General features: G+C 46.7%; 2 protein-coding genes across 9 annotated transcripts in view; one reads left to right on the top strand and one right to left on the bottom strand.

The window, feature by feature from the left end:
- The window catches only part of MCF2L2 (MCF.2 cell line derived transforming sequence-like 2), a 2,082,183-nt gene that overhangs the window by 1,168,199 nt on the left and 893,387 nt on the right, over positions 1-20,597 (top strand). The window lies entirely within an intron of this gene.
- The window catches only part of B3GNT5 (UDP-GlcNAc:betaGal beta-1,3-N-acetylglucosaminyltransferase 5), an 818,869-nt gene that overhangs the window by 110,987 nt on the left and 687,285 nt on the right, over positions 1-20,597 (bottom strand). The window contains exon 1 of one of the 5 annotated variants that reach the window (XM_078665992.1): positions 1,052-1,372. The exons of 2 other annotated variants lie outside the window; for them this stretch is intronic. The gene's annotated coding sequence lies outside the window, so the exon portion shown is untranslated. Of the gene's footprint in view, positions 1-666; positions 775-931; positions 1,373-20,597 lie in introns of those variants that run through there. 2 more of the 5 variants (XM_078665993.1, XM_078665995.1) reach the window with 2 other exon arrangements.

Here is a 20,597-nt window from a genome sequence, read left to right as displayed (position 1 = left end):
CATTAAACATTAGCACAGAGCGTTCTTTTTTCCAAGCGGTCGATGACCATTCCAGGGCAGGGCTGAATAGTCTGTGCTGAAGTGCAATTCTAGGCTCTTAAAGGCTCGCCCTATACCTGCTGAACCAGTTAGGTGGCCTAAGGAATGAGTGCCGTTCTGGGAAAGAAAAGTAGCAACTTGTAATAAGGGACACGGCAGATCACTGACACTGGATCATTTGCTGAAGTCACCGGAGACGTGTTATTTTACGCCGTATATAAAAAGAAAGAGTCGCTGAAAACAAAAAAATTAAACGCGAGCGAGATAAATGAAATATAAAATGCCAAAACGAACGGGTGACTATGGTAAAAGGCAAACCACGCCAATCGAAGTACTTACTGGAAGTTTCCTAGCGAGTCCCATAAAAGGAAACTATTATGTATGCAACGAAATGAAACGACAGATGAAAAAAAACATTTGAAAGAGTCACTTTATGCAGCAGTGGGAACTGGCCAAGTAAAATCCAACAGTAAACACATCCACTGAAAGGCTTCAGATAAAAAAAAACGTATTGGTACAAAAATACCAATGTTCGACAGTTTTCTCTAAACAGTAAGCAGTGTCTTAGCATACAAACAACGATCGTTGAAAAAGCCACTTTATATTAAAGCGTTTCCATCCACTCACCTTCATAAACCGCTCTGTAATGATGAAATATCAATTCAGAAAAGCGGCATACGGTGGTTAGATAGACTAACGAATATAAAACGCATAAAGCAATCCTAGTACAAATAAAAAACAGCATCACCGTCGACTGACGCACCCATGTCGTAGGGAGCACACAATTACGGTCCAATGTTCTTCGTACAAACTACCGCAACGAGGGACGTTAGTCCAAGATAGATGAACTTTCCTACAAGTCTCAAAAATGCGCCGTTAAATAAAAACCCACTTCTTCTCACACACGTGAATGCACTGCTGTGGCTGGGGTCCAGGTCCGTGCAGGAAACACACACGCTTCACTGGCCCACAAGGTGCGGGTGCGGTCCGTTCTGTCGGGAGCTTCACTCACCATTGCTGCCAGTCAGCCGACGTCCTGTGCGCTCCAACGCTGAGGGCCAGCTCGCACGTCCCGCGCCTCCTTTCGGCTCAGCCGTTCGCTGCAGACGCCCTGCCCCGAACCTTCCCCCTCCGTGCCGTGCCAGAGTATACTTCTCTCTCAGCAGAGCCTTCCCGACAGGCGGATTTGAAGCATCAGGTGCTCCAGTGTGAAAGAGGTTCGATCAGCCAATCGGCTGCAAGCACCTGCTAGAAAGCCAGGGATTGATTGATTGACCGATGGTCACCTCGTATTCTCTGGAAGTTTACAATTATGCTTCACAACCCGCATTCTGCCGCACACGACACTACATGCTTGTGTTATTATCGTTGTCTAAACATTCACACGTTGAACCAACATTTCTATCACATGACCGGTATTATTTAAAAAACGTTAGCAGTATCTCGCCCCCTCACCCACAAGAAAACAGGCGCGATTTATTTATTTATAAATTTAGTAAAACGATTAACAGGTTGCTTTGCTTCCGCTCCAAAGCTCTAAAAAACAAATAGGTTTGGCGTTTGTACAGTGCATGTACTTTGATGCCCACAAAACGGGCAAGGACGGGGATCAAGGAAGGTAAATCCATCAATGTTAAAAAGAACAAAAAGGCACACATTTCCCGCTATTTCAAGTCCACATAATGCCAAACAATTCAGAATGTCTTCAAATTTCCGAAATATCTGCATGCTCCTCTGAATCCGAGCTACCGTGCCGGGAGCCTGACTTTCTATATTCGGGGGGACTATGGTGTCCAGGGGGTCGTTGTCCTTATTTGTGACGCGGTCCAGGAGCACGCTTCACACCAACTACTTGAGAGTAATACACATGTCGCCGAGCGACATCCAGGACGGAAACTTTTCATTAGTTATTTCTTAGTGACACGATCTTTGTATCTTTCGTTATCAATTCCTAACAACGGCGGCATTCCAGTGCTTATTTCTCTTGGAACCAGGCATTTTATAGCAGCCTTACCCGGTTTATGACTTAGATTTCCTGTTATTGGCTACGGTACCTGCTTCATACCTGCACTATTTATACTTCACTGGTCACTTACGGTTCCAAACCAACATCACTGACCTAGCCCTGACGAAGTTACAACACGTAACGAAACGCGTTGGCTGTGTATGTCCTTGTGAGAAGTTGGCCTGATGTGCAGTGCTCACTATTCTAGTGATCACTATATATCAGTCCAAACAACCCTTATTGATGATTGGTTGTAAGTCAACCTTATAGACCAGCTATCCTAGTAGCATGGATACGAGCAGTCTAAGGCTAAGACTCTAGAGGGCGTGTTAAGCCAGCTGTTTTACCATCACATTACCCCTTGAACACCCAGTGAAAGGACACCACACAAGTGTTATGAAAATAAACAGTGTATTTATTAGAATCACAACAACCCTGTACTCTTTATGAGGACAGGGTGCTAGGCACACAACAAAACTCTTACGAAAATACTTAAGTTAGCACGTTATACACAAATGCCCGAGGGGCACGAAAAACCATATACTTTAAAAGTGGAATGCGAATTACTAGCAGGTAAGTAACAGTTCTAATAGGCTTTGGAATCGCTAGGACTGGACTAGGGAATCGTTAGATTACTACTAGGAGACCCAGGGGACTCGGGTGCAGAGTGTGCACTCTCACGCGGGATGCGGGACAAAGTCTATGGAGGCTAGTAAAGGCAAAGTTAGTGTTCACGGGCGAACCCGACCTGGTAGGAAGAAAACGACAGTGGATCCTGACCCTAGGATAGTGAGGCTATGCTGGGACACCGAAGTGCCGAAGTTACCTAGCCCAGGGGCTGCAGCTGCATAGGTCTGAAAAGACGTCGGGGATCTCGTTGCCGGACCAGGAGCCTGGAAGGAAGAAGTTGCTGGCAGGCGACCAGTGAAGAAAAGTTCGATGGATCCAAGCCTGGATCAAGGAAGAAGAAAACCTGAAAGCAGAGGGGACCAAGTTCTTGAATCACTAGCCAGTGATTAAGTGGGCACCAGGATGGCACCGGGCGAAGTCACCGCAGTCAGGTGAGTGGGCGCTGCTGGGCTCTGCAGTCTCTCGGACCAGGAGGCGTTGTCGGCGACCAGGATGGAGGTGCGAGCTGTCCCACGAAGGTTCTTGCTGTCGACGTCGCTGGACCCAGGATTGGGCAACAAGTCTTGGCAAATGCAAGGCCCACGCGGTGGACCTAAAATGGCGTCTTGAGTGGACCAGGAGGGTCCAGGGTACTTCTCCGATGGAGGGAAGCAAGGGCCAGTCTGGAGCAACCAGACCAGCAGCAGGAATGTCGTCGGGCGTCGTCAGGAAGGCCACAAGCCAGCGGGCTAGTAGCCAAACAACGCGGTGAGCAGCAAAAAGCAGAAGGGCCCCACGCAGATCGTGGAGATGCTGGGGGGCTGCTCTTCGGTGCTGGAGCTGCTCAGGGTGGGGGCTTCTCGGACCCCAAAGCACTCACCAGGAGTTCACTCGGCGGGCTTGCTGGAAAGAAGTCGTGCAGTCTTGAAGATGGCCGGTCCCTCGAGGTCTCGTCACACCCACGAATCTCAGCTGGGCTGTAGAGGTGGGTGGAGGTCAGAGGTGCCAGGGAAGCCGGTTCTCGTCGAGCTGGGCAGTCGGATTCCGGAGGAAGGACTTGCAGCAGACCGCAGTGTTCTTAGATGGTGCCTGCGGGTGCAGGGTGACTACTCCTTAGTCACAAGGGAGAAATCTTAGGAAGAAGTCTTGAGTTCCTTTCGCAGAAAGTAGTTTCAGGATTCAAAGATGATCTGATTTGGAAGGGGGCCAGTTCCTACCTTTATCCTGTAAAAAGGGGCTGGCACGCGACTAAGTCCTGCCCTATGGGTGGGACTAGGAGGGGGGTGGTTACACCCACTTCCTTGGCGGGCTTTTCCCCAGCACAGGGTCTGGAGTGACCCTGGAACTGGTTCCAGCCAGCCTATGCACAGTGAGCACCGGGGTGCCACGTGCAGTCACCTTCCTCTAAAGCCCTGCCTACTTACAATACACAAAACCCTGTCTGGGACGGTGCTGGCACCGCCCCTGGCAGGAAACCCTTTGTCCTTATCTCCTGCTCTGGGAGGACTCCCAGCAGCAGGAGGGCAGACTTGTGTCTCGGTGGCAGCATCCATTTTGTGGATGCTAAGGCTCTGTCTGACTTTAACCGGGGTTAGGGGTTACATACATGTCGTGTCCCTCTAGAAGGGTGGAATGCTAACCCCGTCGCCAGAATTGGCGAGGGGTTAGTATTCCAATTCGTATGACACCTTACTCGACATGTTTTGATAAAGCGATACCAGAGTTGGCACATAACCGCGAGGATTATAATGCACTTAAGAGTATATGGTATGCGATATCATGGAAACGGCTAAGGGATGGATCCCGAAAGCCGCAGACAGGCTCAGCTCATGCCAGAGCACCATCTCACACGATTCCAAGCACTCTGCCTCCAGGATTGTTAAGGCCTGCCATAGGAGTGACTGATAGGAGATCTGTGTGTCCATTTAGGGTTAGATATAGGTATACTATATCTAAAGCAAAGGGTGAGTACACCACCTTGCCCCAGCTGTCGTGCAGCCAGTTGTGTCAGTTTTAGTCAGTCAGCCCAGGGGTGGCATAATACATGCTTCAGCCCCTGGGAGACTTCTGGGTACACCTCAGCCCTGGGTACAGGGACTTGGAGAGGGCCCAGTGCCAATTCAGTACCTGAGTACAATTTGGATAGAGAGAACAGCTAGGCTGTGGGTCTGATTAGCAGGCCCACAGCCAGGGAAAGTCGTAAACCAGTGCAGCAAAAAGCAAAAATCTGGGTGATCATAGGATTGCAGACCCTACTCTCCTACAGTCCTTTTTTGGTATAATTACCCAAATAAAGAAAAAGAAAACTCAAGATCACAAGTTCCAGCGTAATTCCTTTGAGTGCGCCTTCTATTCTGTTTTATATCTGGTTGTTTTTTTGTGCGCAGGAAGTGTGCTGCACCATTCTTAATTTCATTTGGACTAGTGTTTTGGTTGTGCTAAACCTTGGTCTTGTTGTCCTGTTGCTTCTGTTAATAAATTTCCGAAATATGATGACACAAAAACAGTACAAATATGTCTAGTTCTGCGCTCCAAAATGCTTAAAATAGCTCTGGGTAGAGAGGGGTAAAGTCAAACGTAAAGAGAGGCAATGAGAAGGCGACTGGCTGGGACAGAGAACTAGAAGAGACCGACGTCAAATAGAGAGAAAGTTCACCTTGGAATTGTGGGGCCTTTGCTTTGGTAATAACCCACTTTGGCCATGCTTTAAAACGTAAATGTCGTGACGTAGGTTACATAGGGCGATATGCAGCTGAGAAGAACATAGATAATTAAAGAAAACCAAACGCCAGGTTTGGTTTTGCTCTGGGAACAACCTGACCCAACATCAGCTCTGCAATGGGTAATTTCACATTGTACAAACTGGATATCGTAAATCAAACAAAACTGCACATCATCTCTGTAATAAAAACGTTACTTATCTGTAAATAGAGTTCTCCAGCATGGTACATTTCATAGAGTCATATGTTTGAATCACTCACCACCATCAAGCGTGAGTGCCACAGAAATTTACAAGAGCAGTATGGAATGGAAACAACCTGAAATGCCTTACAACAATCTTACTTTAGTAGCATAGTCACCTCATTGAAAAATAACCAAAGTCCAACCAATGAGATGAGAGTGCCCTGAACTCCACCCTTCCCAGAGGCCATCCTACCTTAGATTTCCAGCGCAAGTGTGAAAAGAGCAAATAACAGAAGTAGCAGGTAGGAGGAATGACCATATGTGAATCTATGAAAGTTAATACTGGAGAACTGTAGTTACGGGTAAGTATTTTTTTTTCTCCAACATTGAATATTTAATTGATTCACATGTTTGAATCGGAAGAGCAAGCATCACTACAAATGATCACATTAACCGTATAGAAGGTGGGGAAAGGCTCACCTTAATTGAAAAGATGACAAACAACTTCATGGTCTACTACTTGATCTGTCTGCTACGGCATCAGAGCAGTAGTGCTGAGTAAAGCTGTGAACGTCTCCATATAGCTGCATTGCAGATTTCTACAAGGGGTATTCACTCACAAAAAGCTGCTGAAGCTGCCATACTTCTAGATTGCGACGTAGATGTCCTTGCAAACGGTCATCCCACTTTTTTGGGTGACAGTAGGGATGGTTCTCTGGATGTTCCTTGTTTTGACAATACATAACTCTTTAATTGATTAGAAAATGTAACCAGCAAATGATCAGGCTTTCTGAATTCTTTAGTCCTGTTTAGATAGAATTTCTGACATCTGCACACATGGAGAGAGTGCACAACTCTGTCAGCTGCATCAAATGAATGCTGAAGGAAAGCTTTGAATACAATTGCTCCATTGATATGAAAGTCAGTCACACAGCGCACTAATCCACGATGTATGCCAAAAGTTCCTACTATCACTGGAGCATTGCATATAAGAATCTTTAATTATAAAGGCCTGAATTTCACAAACATTTCTGGCAGATGTAAGCGCTAGTAGTAGCATTGCCTACCCAGAGTGGTATTTGAGGCTAGTCATGTTTGTTCGTCTTACTAGACACCTTCGGGAACAGGATTATCAAACATTCGCTCTCATTAGGCATTTATACTTCTTCGACTGCACAGACGTATCAAATTAGTTTTCCTTTATTATCAGATAGGGTGTACCCACTACTTTTGTCCTGATGCTGACTCAGTCATCAACATGGGAACTGCTGATTTTACCTTTTCTGCCAGACAGAGTGGTATAGTAAACGGTGAATGCCTGTCTCTTAACTTTCTCTTCTTTACTTAACACTCAGCGGAGGAGGGGTAGGTCCCTTAGATTTTGAAAAACATTTTTGTCGGTTTTTATATGTGGCTCCTAAGATTTGGAGGCTAACTCATTTACTGATGATGACTCTTGGTTGTTTGGAAATATCCTCGCTCGCTGCACAAGTTAGATACGTTTTATTTGTTAGGATAACATAATTCAGATGGAGCAGTGAGTTTAAATCTAAATGAACAACTGTAAGTCAAAAGGTGATACAAGAAGAGAAATAAAATGAATATGCTATGTCTAGGAATGTTGATCACCTTAATTATCAAGACCCCATGCTCATCTGTTAAAATATAACTCAAGTTATTATAGAAACAAAATGCAAGTGAGTGACAAATGAATAATGTGTAATCATACTGTACAACTTCATAGTGCCATAGAAAATGAGTATTACTTGGAGAAGGAAGAAACACTCTTGATCTCCTTGACCCCCGGACCCCTCTACTCAAGTCCACAGCCTTCACCAAACAGCAAAGTGAGAGGAGCAGCAAGTGTACCTAACCCGCCCAAGCCTGGCTACCATAGAAACATTTCTACGAAGTTCTAATTATTTAAAGATGTAGGCTCAGTCATATGTCTGTACAGCCGTAACGTAAATAGCCTGCCAACCCCGCTGGCACCCAGCAAGGCCCTTCCCCCAAAGCAGCAAAGGTATCTGGGGATGGAGTCGGATGTTAAAAAATAATTAGCCGAAGTTGGAGAAGAGGGGAGCAATATTGAGCATAGCAGAGCCTAATAGAGGATCAGAAAATGTTGTTCCCACAAGCCCAAAAATGCAGGACCAAGAGCAGGATCGGCAGGATGCAAAGCCAATGGTCAATTGGAGGGGAAGCAAAAATAAGTATGAAAGTGAGTGCCAAGGACTCCCCACAAGCCCTGGTTCGGAAATAAAAAATACCAGAGGATGAGTCCTCCTGGTCTAGCAAGTTGTGGCGTAGCTGAACTGCTAGACAACGGCGAGAGACCGCCGGACAATACTGAAGGACATGCAGAACCAGCCTTCAACATGCCCAAGAATTGTAATACGCCAAATGAGGGTGACCCAAAAAACAAAGGATATGGCGATCCTATATCTCAAGCCGAGTCAGGGCACGACAAGCACATATTTCCAACGCTTGACTGCAAGGTGACACGGCAAGAGAACACTAAGGGAAAGAAAGATCTCATTATATCCGCTGACACGTCAGAGAGAAGGTCCCCACATATATCAATTCCACAGCAATCTACAGTGCAAGAACGGCCTGTACCTCTTTCAATTGACCATGAATTCGACCAACAACTCAAAGAATTTAAGAGAAGCTACGCTCCCAGCCAAATTTAAATTCAAATCCCAGGCCCAGCCACCTCACCTATTAAATCATTGCAGACTACGGACTTTGAATCCTCGTGCCTCACTCAAGAAGAGTGGGAAGAACTGGTAGCCTCCTATTCCTTGCCCCCATGATGAACCCCCAGGCATGAACAAGAATGCGCCAAACTCTAAATCCGGTAAGGAAACTTCACAAACAAAAGACGACATTTGGGCATCTCTTTTGCATACAATGCAAATGTCCGTAAATGCCATCTAATATCAATAAGACAAGATGGATCTCCAACTGTCTGTCCCTAATTCGCTTTCCATCTTCGTTGCCAAAATTGACGGCAAGTTAGCAGAGCTCAATAATTTGGTAAGGGCGCAAGCAGAGACACAACTAATACAAACCAACTGCTCATGTACAACAATCATAGACAAACTGGCTAGACTCCCAACGGCAATGGGTAATCTCCTCTCAGACATCAGGGAGGCTACAAAAGATACCACACCAAAGGGTCTGACCTGCTAACAAACAAAGCATAATTATTTACAACAAGGGGTGGTGATGGACAGAGTCTCTGAATTAAGCAGAGTACTCTCACCCAGTCAAGAGATCAGGGCTAGATCCAACACCGTTTTTTAGCTCATTGCACCATCCCAGTTTCAGAACCTGGCTGTATGCAAATTAGTCTGTCCCTGGCCCAGTGCATCATGGGAACAGGGCAGACCAGACTACAAAAGCCAATTCTTACCCTGGGAAGGAAACAAGCTTCCGGGGACCGGTTTCTGCCATTTCAGGCGTCTTCGGCCCGGCTTGCTTGAATCCTGATGGTGCAATGAGCAAGGGACTCACATCTGAGTATACCCTTCCACGCTTAGGGTGGACAAAATTATTTACAACAAGGGGTGGTGATGGACAGAGTCTCTGAATTAAGCAGAGTACTCTCACCCAGTCAAGAGATCAGGGCTAGATCCAACACCGTTTTTTAGCTCATTGCACCATCCCAGTTTCAGAACCTGGCTGTATGCAAATTAGTCTGTCCCTGGCCCAGTGCATCATGGGAACAGGGCAGACCAGACTACAAAAGCCAATTCTTACCCTAGGAAGGAAACAAGCTTCCGGGGACCGGTTTCTGCCATTTCAGGCGTCTTCGGCCCGGCTTGCTTGAATCCTGATGGTGCAATGAGCAAGGGACTCACATCTGAGTATACCCTTCCACGCTTAGGGTGGACAAAATTATTTACAACAAGGGGTGGTGATGGACAGAGTCTCTGAATTAAGCAGAGTACTCTCACCCAGTCAAGAGATCAGGGCTAGATCCAACACCGTTTTTTAGCTCATTGCACCATCCCAGTTTCAGAACCTGGCTGTATGCAAATTAGTCTGTCCCTGGCCCAGTGCATCATGGGAACAGGGCAGACCAGACTACAAAAGCCAATTCTTACCCTGGGAAGGAAACAAGCTTCCGGGGACCGGTTTCTGCCATTTCAGGCGTCTTCGGCCCGGCTTGCTTGAATCCTGATGGTGCAATGAGCAAGGGACTCACATCTGAGTATACCCTTCCACGCTTAGGGTGGACAAAATTATTTACAACAAGGGGTGGTGATGGACAGAGTCTCTGAATTAAGCAGAGTACTCTCACCCAGTCAAGAGATCAGGGCTAGATCCAACACCGTTTTTTAGCTCATTGCACCATCCCAGTTTCAGAACCTGGCTGTATGCAAATTAGTCTGTCCCTGGCCCAGTGCATCATGGGAACAGGGCAGACCAGACTACAAAAGCCAATTCTTACCCTGGGAAGGAAACAAGCTTCCGGGGACCGGTTTCTGCCATTTCAGGCGTCTTCGGCCCGGCTTGCTTGAATCCTGATGGTGCAATGAGCAAGGGACTCACATCTGAGTATACCCTTCCACGCTTAGGGTGGACAAAATTATTTACAACAAGGGGTGGTGATGGACAGAGTCTCTGAATTAAGCAGAGTACTCTCACCCAGTCAAGAGATCAGGGCTAGATCCAACACCGTTTTTTAGCTCATTGCACCATCCCAGTTTCAGAACCTGGCTGTATGCAAATTAGTCTGTCCCTGGCCCAGTGCATCATGGGAACAGGGCAGACCAGACTACAAAAGCCAATTCTTACCCTGGGAAGGAAACAAGCTTCCGGGGACCGGTTTCTGCCATTTCAGGCGTCTTCGGCCCGGCTTGCTTGAATCCTGATGGTGCAATGAGCAAGGGACTCACATCTGAGTATACCCTTCCACGCTTAGGGTGGACAAAATTATTTACAACAAGGGGTGGTGATGGACAGAGTCTCTGAATTAAGCAGAGTACTCTCACCCAGTCAAGAGATCAGGGCTAGATCCAACACCGTTTTTTAGCTCATTGCACCATCCCAGTTTCAGAACCTGGCTGTATGCAAATTAGTCTGTCCCTGGCCCAGTGCATCATGGGAACAGGGCAGACCAGACTACAAAAGCCAATTCTTACCCTGGGAAGGAAACAAGCTTCCGGGGACCGGTTTCTGCCATTTCAGGCGTCTTCGGCCCGGCTTGCTTGAATCCTGATGGTGCAATGAGCAAGGGACTCACATCTGAGTATACCCTTCCACGCTTAGGGTGGACAAAATTATTTACAACAAGGGGTGGTGATGGACAGAGTCTCTGAATTAAGCAGAGTACTCTCACCCAGTCAAGAGATCAGGGCTAGATCCAACACTGTTTTTTAGCTCATTGCACCATCCCAGTTTCAGAACCTGGCTGTATGCAAATTAGTCTGTCCCTGGCCCAGTGCATCATGGGAACAGGGCAGACCAGACTACAAAAGCCAATTCTTACCCTGGGAAGGAAACAAGCTTCCGGGGACCGGTTTCTGCCATTTCAGGCGTCTTCGGCCCGGCTTGCTTGAATCCTGATGGTGCAATGAGCAAGGGACTCACATCTGAGTATACCCTTCCACGCTTAGGGTGGACAAAATTATTTACAACAAGGGGTGGTGATGGACAGAGTCTCTGAATTAAGCAGAGTACTCTCACCCAGTCAAGAGATCAGGGCTAGATCCAACACCGTTTTTTAGCTCATTGCACCATCCCAGTTTCAGAACCTGGCTGTATGCAAATTAGTCTGTCCCTGGCCCAGTGCATCATGGGAACAGGGCAGACCAGACTACAAAAGCCAATTCTTACCCTGGGAAGGAAACAAGCTTCCGGGGACCGGTTTCTGCCATTTCAGGCGTCTTCGGCCCGGCTTGCTTGAATCCTGATGGTGCAATGAGCAAGGGACTCACATCTGAGTATACCCTTCCACGCTTAGGGTGGACAAAATTATTTACAACAAGGGGTGGTGATGGACAGAGTCTCTGAATTAAGCAGAGTACTCTCACCCAGTCAAGAGATCAGGGCTAGATCCAACACCGTTTTTTAGCTCATTGCACCATCCCAGTTTCAGAACCTGGCTGTATGCAAATTAGTCTGTCCCTGGCCCAGTGCATCATGGGAACAGGGCAGACCAGACTACAAAAGCCAATTCTTACCCTGGGAAGGAAACAAGCTTCCGGGGACCGGTTTCTGCCATTTCAGGCGTCTTCGGCCCGGCTTGCTTGAATCCTGATGGTGCAATGAGCAAGGGACTCACATCTGAGTATACCCTTCCACGCTTAGGGTGGACAAAATTATTTACAACAAGGGGTGGTGATGGACAGAGTCTCTGAATTAAGCAGAGTACTCTCACCCAGTCAAGAGATCAGGGCTAGATCCAACACCGTTTTTTAGCTCATTGCACCATCCCAGTTTCAGAACCTGGCTGTATGCAAATTAGTCTGTCCCTGGCCCAGTGCATCATGGGAACAGGGCAGACCAGACTACAAAAGCCAATTCTTACCCTGGGAAGGAAACAAGCTTCCGGGGACCGGTTTCTGCCATTTCAGGCGTCTTCGGCCCGGCTTGCTTGAATCCTGATGGTGCAATGAGCAAGGGACTCACATCTGAGTATACCCTTCCACGCTTAGGGTGGACAAAATTATTTACAACAAGGGGTGGTGATGGACAGAGTCTCTGAATTAAGCAGAGTACTCTCACCCAGTCAAGAGATCAGGGCTAGATCCAACACCGTTTTTTAGCTCATTGCACCATCCCAGTTTCAGAACCTGGCTGTATGCAAATTAGTCTGTCCCTGGCCCAGTGCATCATGGGAACAGGGCAGACCAGACTACAAAAGCCAATTCTTACCCTGGGAAGGAAACAAGCTTCCGGGGACCGGTTTCTGCCATTTCAGGCGTCTTCGGCCCGGCTTGCTTGAATCCTGATGGTGCAATGAGCAAGGGACTCACATCTGAGTATACCCTTCCACGCTTAGGGTGGACAAAATTATTTACAACAAGGGGTGGTGATGGACAGAGTCTCTGAATTAAGCAGAGTACTCTCACCCAGTCAAGAGATCAGGGCTAGATCCAACACCGTTTTTTAGCTCATTGCACCATCCCAGTTTCAGAACCTGGCTGTATGCAAATTAGTCTGTCCCTGGCCCAGTGCATCATGGGAACAGGGCAGACCAGACTACAAAAGCCAATTCTTACCCTGGGAAGGAAACAAGCTTCCGGGGACCGGTTTCTGCCATTTCAGGCGTCTTCGGCCCGGCTTGCTTGAATCCTGATGGTGCAATGAGCAAGGGACTCACATCTGAGTATACCCTTCCACGCTTAGGGTGGACAAAATTATTTACAACAAGGGGTGGTGATGGACAGAGTCTCTGAATTAAGCAGAGTACTCTCACCCAGTCAAGAGATCAGGGCTAGATCCAACACCGTTTTTTAGCTCATTGCACCATCCCAGTTTCAGAACCTGGCTGTATGCAAATTAGTCTGTCCCTGGCCCAGTGCATCATGGGAACAGGGCAGACCAGACTACAAAAGCCAATTCTTACCCTGGGAAGGAAACAAGCTTCCGGGGACCGGTTTCTGCCATTTCAGGCGTCTTCGGCCCGGCTTGCTTGAATCCTGATGGTGCAATGAGCAAGGGACTCACATCTGAGTATACCCTTCCACGCTTAGGGTGGACAAAATTATTTACAACAAGGGGTGGTGATGGACAGAGTCTCTGAATTAAGCAGAGTACTCTCACCCAGTCAAGAGATCAGGGCTAGATCCAACACCGTTTTTTAGCTCATTGCACCATCCCAGTTTCAGAACCTGGCTGTATGCAAATTAGTCTGTCCCTGGCCCAGTGCATCATGGGAACAGGGCAGACCAGACTACAAAAGCCAATTCTTACCCTGGGAAGGAAACAAGCTTCCGGGGACCGGTTTCTGCCATTTCAGGCGTCTTCGGCCCGGCTTGCTTGAATCCTGATGGTGCAATGAGCAAGGGACTCACATCTGAGTATACCCTTCCACGCTTAGGGTGGACAAAATTATTTACAACAAGGGGTGGTGATGGACAGAGTCTCTGAATTAAGCAGAGTACTCTCACCCAGTCAAGAGATCAGGGCTAGATCCAACACCGTTTTTTAGCTCATTGCACCATCCCAGTTTCAGAACCTGGCTGTATGCAAATTAGTCTGTCCCTGGCCCAGTGCATCATGGGAACAGGGCAGACCAGACTACAAAAGCCAATTCTTACCCTGGGAAGGAAACAAGCTTCCGGGGACCGGTTTCTGCCATTTCAGGCGTCTTCGGCCCGGCTTGCTTGAATCCTGATGGTGCAATGAGCAAGGGACTCACATCTGAGTATACCCTTCCACGCTTAGGGTGGACAAAATTATTTACAACAAGGGGTGGTGATGGACAGAGTCTCTGAATTAAGCAGAGTACTCTCACCCAGTCAAGAGATCAGGGCTAGATCCAACACCGTTTTTTAGCTCATTGCACCATCCCAGTTTCAGAACCTGGCTGTATGCAAATTAGTCTGTCCCTGGCCCAGTGCATCATGGGAACAGGGCAGACCAGACTACAAAAGCCAATTCTTACCCTGGGAAGGAAACAAGCTTCCGGGGACCGGTTTCTGCCATTTCAGGCGTCTTCGGCCCGGCTTGCTTGAATCCTGATGGTGCAATGAGCAAGGGACTCACATCTGAGTATACCCTTCCACGCTTAGGGTGGACAAAATTATTTACAACAAGGGGTGGTGATGGACAGAGTCTCTGAATTAAGCAGAGTACTCTCACCCAGTCAAGAGATCAGGGCTAGATCCAACACCGTTTTTTAGCTCATTGCACCATCCCAGTTTCAGAACCTGGCTGTATGCAAATTAGTCTGTCCCTGGCCCAGTGCATCATGGGAACAGGGCAGACCAGACTACAAAAGCCAATTCTTACCCTGGGAAGGAAACAAGCTTCCGGGGACCGGTTTCTGCCATTTCAGGCGTCTTCGGCCCGGCTTGCTTGAATCCTGATGGTGCAATGAGCAAGGGACTCACATCTGAGTATACCCTTCCACGCTTAGGGTGGACAAAATTATTTACAACAAGGGGTGGTGATGGACAGAGTCTCTGAATTAAGCAGAGTACTCTCACCCAGTCAAGAGATCAGGGCTAGATCCAACACCGTTTTTTAGCTCATTGCACCATCCCAGTTTCAGAACCTGGCTGTATGCAAATTAGTCTGTCCCTGGCCCAGTGCATCATGGGAACAGGGCAGACCAGACTACAAAAGCCAATTCTTACCCTGGGAAGGAAACAAGCTTCCGGGGACCGGTTTCTGCCATTTCAGGCGTCTTCGGCCCGGCTTGCTTGAATCCTGATGGTGCAATGAGCAAGGGACTCACATCTGAGTATACCCTTCCACGCTTAGGGTGGACAAAATTATTTACAACAAGGGGTGGTGATGGACAGAGTCTCTGAATTAAGCAGAGTACTCTCACCCAGTCAAGAGATCAGGGCTAGATCCAACACCGTTTTTTAGCTCATTGCACCATCCCAGTTTTCAGAACCTGGCTGTATGCAAATTAGTCTGTCCCTGGCCCAGTGCATCATGGGAACAGGGCAGACCAGACTACCTATTAAATCATTGCAGACTACGGACTTTGAATCCTCGTGCCTCACTCAAGAAGAGTGGGAAGAACTGGTAGCCTCCTATTCCTTGCCCCCATGATGAACCCCCAGGCATGAACAAGAATGCGCCAAACTCTAAATCCGGTAAGGAAACTTCACAAACAAAAGACGACATTTGGGCATCTCTTTTGCATACAATGCAAATGTCCGTAAATGCCATCTAATATCAATAAGACAAGATGGATCTCCAACTGTCTGTCCCTAATTCGCTTTCCATCTTCGTTGCCAAAATTGACGGCAAGTTAGCAGAGCTCAATAATTTGGTAAGGGCGCAAGCAGAGACACAACTAATACAAACCAACTGCTCATGTACAACAATCATAGACAAACTGGCTAGACTCCCAACGGCAATGGGTAATCTCCTCTCAGACATCAGGGAGGCTACAAAAGATACCACACCAAAGGGTCTGACCTGCTAACAAACAAAGCATGGCAGATACAGAGCACAGGCTCCTTGGTACCAAGTCTGGCGACTACAAGGCAGACACAAGAAGCACAGCAGGAGGGGGAAGCCACAGACTTAACAAAGCAAGGACCAGACAGTAATTTAAGGAACAGCGGATGTCAACAGCCATCACCTATTAACATAAAGCTTCTGGGCGAAACCACACAAAATAAAGAATCAACGGAACACCTTCAATCTACAAAATTTAGAGAAAAAAATAACAGTACGGGGGATTTGACATTGGAATTGGTAAGAGATATGTCTGCCGAGAACTGAAATGAAATAGATATGGATCACAATTTAAGACAAAACCTGACTCAAGAAGAGAGGCAAAAGACCAAAAATAATACCACATTTAACAGAAAAACAGCCACTAGCGTCACTCACAAAAAAGAAGCATGACATGCTCAGAGGAGCAATGAAAAAGATTTGGTCCATGATCTCAGGGAAAGTTCGAACCAGGAAGAGATGCAAAAAGAAAAATACACCACTCGAAACAGCAGATTTGTCTCCAGCCCTGCTAATAGAAATGAAACGGGTCACTCACAAGGGGCCATAATAACATCAGCAATTATAGCCGACTTAGAGTCAACACAGGCAAAGGAAAATAGTGCTCAGGTTCGAGGAACTCTGAGCGAGGAACACCATGGCTCAGAGGACGTTCCCACCATCACTCAGGACAGCCCAACACTCGAGATGGGGCAGGCAGACAGTCCCACAATCGTGTTCTTCCCGGAGTATAAATCAAAGGGCCCATTCAACATCTTAAACAGGGGGAACATACTACACTTAGTGAATTCTACAATCCGCCTAAAAAATATATCGGCCAGCGATTTGGAGTCAGTGGAGTTCATAGAAATATTGGATCACCCAGGGGCCGAAGCAACAAAAAGAGTTTGGTCAACCGCAGAAGTGGCTCAGAGAGTACTAAAAGAACAAGCCAAGTTCAACACCTGGGGTATAAAGCTCCAACCATTCTCAAAACCAAAATACCCCGATCCACTGGTACCAGACAGCGAACAACGGAAAGAGAACGGTCAATCCGATTCAAATCCACAATCACTTTTAGTACTGGGTGGGGCTCGGGGCAATACCCTTGACATCCCAGACCTTAGAGGGCGACGCAATAAAAGATCGTTCGCCCTGCCTATCAAGACTAGAGCTGGCTCTCGAGGGCTATAAATGTCAAAACAGAAAATAAGTATAATGACAAGAACTCTTCCAACACTCTTAACCTGTGCTCTTGGAACATCAATGGCCCAGGTGATAAGTTCACAGACACAGAACTTTATACCTATCTGAAAAGATTCAATATCATTGAATTGCAAGAAACGTGGTCCGATTATCCGCCGGCACTTCCTGGCTATAATCTGAACTTCATTCCTCCCACGCAAAACGCACTGTTTGGCCATAAAAAGGGCGGCCTTGCCATATATAGTTATATAGGGAACATTTATGCAGTAGTGCTCCTCGCACATAAACTAACCCCGCCAAATGCAATGCAAGTGATATGAATTTCTATCAGGGGGAGGGCCAAAAAGGAAGATGTCATTTTGATAAACCTCTATCTACATCCCCGAGAAAAAAACAGTGGAGCACAGCAGCTGAAGGAAGAGCTCACAAAACTATTAAACGTTGAGGATACAAACAGTTGAATTATCAATGGGGACTTCAATCTAAATATGCTCTGCAACCCAACTACAGATATCACTTATGAGGAGGATCCATTCGATTGGGAGCCAAACTCTCAAGATAACACCTGGAAGCAGAAGTTCGATAACAGCACGGAGGCTGCTTTCATCACTAGATGAACTTGGCTTCCGAGCACTTAAAGGCAGATTCTCAGGGGACCGCTTTCAAGCAGCAACCTTTCACAGTACAACAGTCAGTTCCACAATTGATTTTACATTCCTTTCAGGCAGTTTGTACCAAAGGGCAAGGGATTTCCACATTGGCTCACAAGACTACAGTGAGCATCTGCCCCAGGAAGTTACGATTGATGCCATCTCAATACTAAACCCACCGACAGCTAACGCACATAGCTTAGAATACACTGCGAACGAGAGGCAGGTAAAATGCAGAACGGATGACCCACAAAGTCTCCTATTCCAGAACATTACAAAATGAAACAGGAGCAAAAAAGGGCAATGGCCATGCTGAAGGTACGGCCAAAGTTATGAGGCACAAGAGTAATTTAAATTTAAATTTCAGAAATAACACTCGAATGAAAAAGCTTAAGACCTTGATCAATCAAACACTTCGAAACTGAGGATAGACCCAGCCGCTCAACAAGAACTGAGACGCTTAAAGGGCGATTGCAGGAAGTTGATTTGGAGACTTAAACAAGAAGCAGAAGAAACTCTCTGGACCAAACTATAACATGATATTAAAACAGGCAACAGTGCACAGTTTTGCCAGAAGATAAAAAATCTGACAAGCGAACGGAGTCAGGGTATTGATTCTTATGCCACAGAAGAAGCCTGGACAACTTTTCTTGGCTTACATTTTAACGAAATTCAAGAAACCAGGCAAGGGCTACACAATCCCTTACATGATTCAAAAGTCTGGCTACTACAATCCAATGAAATCCAGGCATTGGAACAAGAAATTTTAATTACGACTGTGCAGATCTGTAAAAGAATTTCAAAGGGAAGACGAGAGGGTGCGCCAGTGCCAGATGGGATTCCCCTCATTTTGTTCAAACAAGACCCTGAATTCTGGGCTGCCGTTCTTAAACCAATGTTTGATAAGATCTTACAAACGTCATTAATCCCAACATCCTGGAGGGGGGCCATTATCTCTCTAATCTATAAAAAAGGAAATAGAAATGACCCGAGAAGTTACCGGCTAGCATCCTTACTTGACAACGAGGCCAAATACTTCGCGGGCCTACTACTCCAGGAATTAACATCATGGGCAACATAAATTACTGCAATTCCATACAATCAAACTGACTTCTGCAAAAACACAGGACGACTACCAATATTCTAGCCCTGTCCATAATGATTGACGCCGCTCTTCAGCAAAACAACCCCTATACCTGTGCTACATCGATTACAGCTCTGCATTCGACCGGGTCAACAGAAACCTTTTGTGGCAAAAACGAAGAAAGTTGAACATTAAGCCACTGCTCCTAAATCAACTAATCCTAATGGAGAATATCTATCGAGGGAGATCCCAACAAGCACATGGGTTAAACAAGGCTGTGTGCTAGCCCCAACACTTTTCAATCTATTTATGGGAGAGCTATCAACTTTGCTGAACGAAAGCAACATGCACGCACCCAAGCTAGGGTGCACCCAGCTGTCCAACCTTTTCTACGCAGACGACCTGATACTCATTAGCGGAACCCCGGTAGGATTACAGCGGCTGTTGGACATAACATCACAATATTCTGTAACAAATATGCTTAGCGTTAACCAAGAGAAATCCAAAGTCATGTGCATTAACATCCACCAAAAGAGAATAACAAACAACTGGTTCTTGGCATCAATGAAGCTGGACATTGTTTGTGAATACAGATATTTGGGGGTCATTATAGACAACAAGGGCAATTTCACGCCACAATATGACGCCATAAAAAAGAGAGGTCTAATGACTGCGGTAGCTTTAAGAAACTTAAAAAACAAGATCACTGGTCCAAGCCTCGTTCCTCTTATTAAGGCGATCCAAGCAAAACTAATTCCAGTGATTACATATGGCAGTGAGGCTATGAGAGGGAGGAACGCTGCTACAGGCGATGGCACCGTAGCAAGAGCATTGCTCATGATCTTTGGCTTGCCAAGTTACACATCTCCCGCACAGACGAGACTTGAATTCGGGCTCCAAAGAGAAGAGCTGGCACGCAAAGCATCCTATAGAAAAAGCTGGCACAAAATAAACAGGGGAGAATCGAAAACACTAAATGCTCTCCTGTGGAAGGAGCTACAAACCAAAGAAACTTGCCCTGCAAGGCTTTATTTGGAGACTGCCATCAACCAGCTGGGGCTACGACAGCTTTGGGAACTCCCAAGGGCCCCGGCAGGCTTAAAAAAGTAGTAAACAAGACTATCAGGAAATAATCACTCTTGCAGGATAAAGCGTCCCTGGTAGAGCGTGCACACGGCTGGCTTACGATACAATCCTACATTAAACCCTTCCCTCAAGGATACCTCCAGACTGGCTTCTCAAAAGAAACTAGAGACATTTTTGGAATTGCACCTAGGGCTGCTACCCTCGGCAAATCATCCACCCCCTTGACTACGGGCCCAGGCACCAGTAAAGTGTCGTCTTTGCGGTGAAGGTGAAGAACATAGTGCATCTGATAACCATTTGCAGGGGACTACTACAAGATCGACGGGCCCTCCTGAGACCGTTCTTCAACAGAAAACGGATACAGTCCTGCAGGCAAGCGGTGCTGGCATGCTTTAGTGGCGATGCCATCCAATTGAGCTGCCGGATGGTAGCATTTCTAGCAGCGGCCGAAGCTCGACTCAAAAAACAAACCAAACCTCATGGAGACAGGAGTACGGATGCAGAGGAGAACACATTTTCATGATACATTCGAAGAAAAGCTCCTGAATGCCCCAGCGAAGAAACAGGAAGAACAGCATCAGCATTTGGAATTTTTTTGATCCAAGACACTACATCTGAAGGGGCGACGATTGCGGTCTTAAAATGACTCTGCTAATGAATATTTTTTGGTATCACAGGTTTTAAACTTTTGATGGTCCTAAACTAGGATAGCTTAAGATCATGCAGTGGGTTATCTCATGCCGCCCCCTTGTACCAAAGGTTCTAATAACTAGCTGGGTGGAAAAAGAGATCGAGCAAGCTTAATTTACTCGGGTTGGGGGGGGGGGTGGCAAATTGTAGCTGCTCTGCATCAACTGTCAATGCCCTTTTCCGTAAT

This window comes from Lissotriton helveticus, chromosome 11 (genome assembly GCF_964261635.1).
Source record: "Lissotriton helveticus chromosome 11, aLisHel1.1, whole genome shotgun sequence".
NCBI lineage: Eukaryota > Metazoa > Chordata > Amphibia > Caudata > Salamandridae > Lissotriton > Lissotriton helveticus.
The sequence above is the reverse complement of the archived record's forward strand: the minus strand, read 5'-3'. Positions and strand labels throughout refer to the sequence as shown.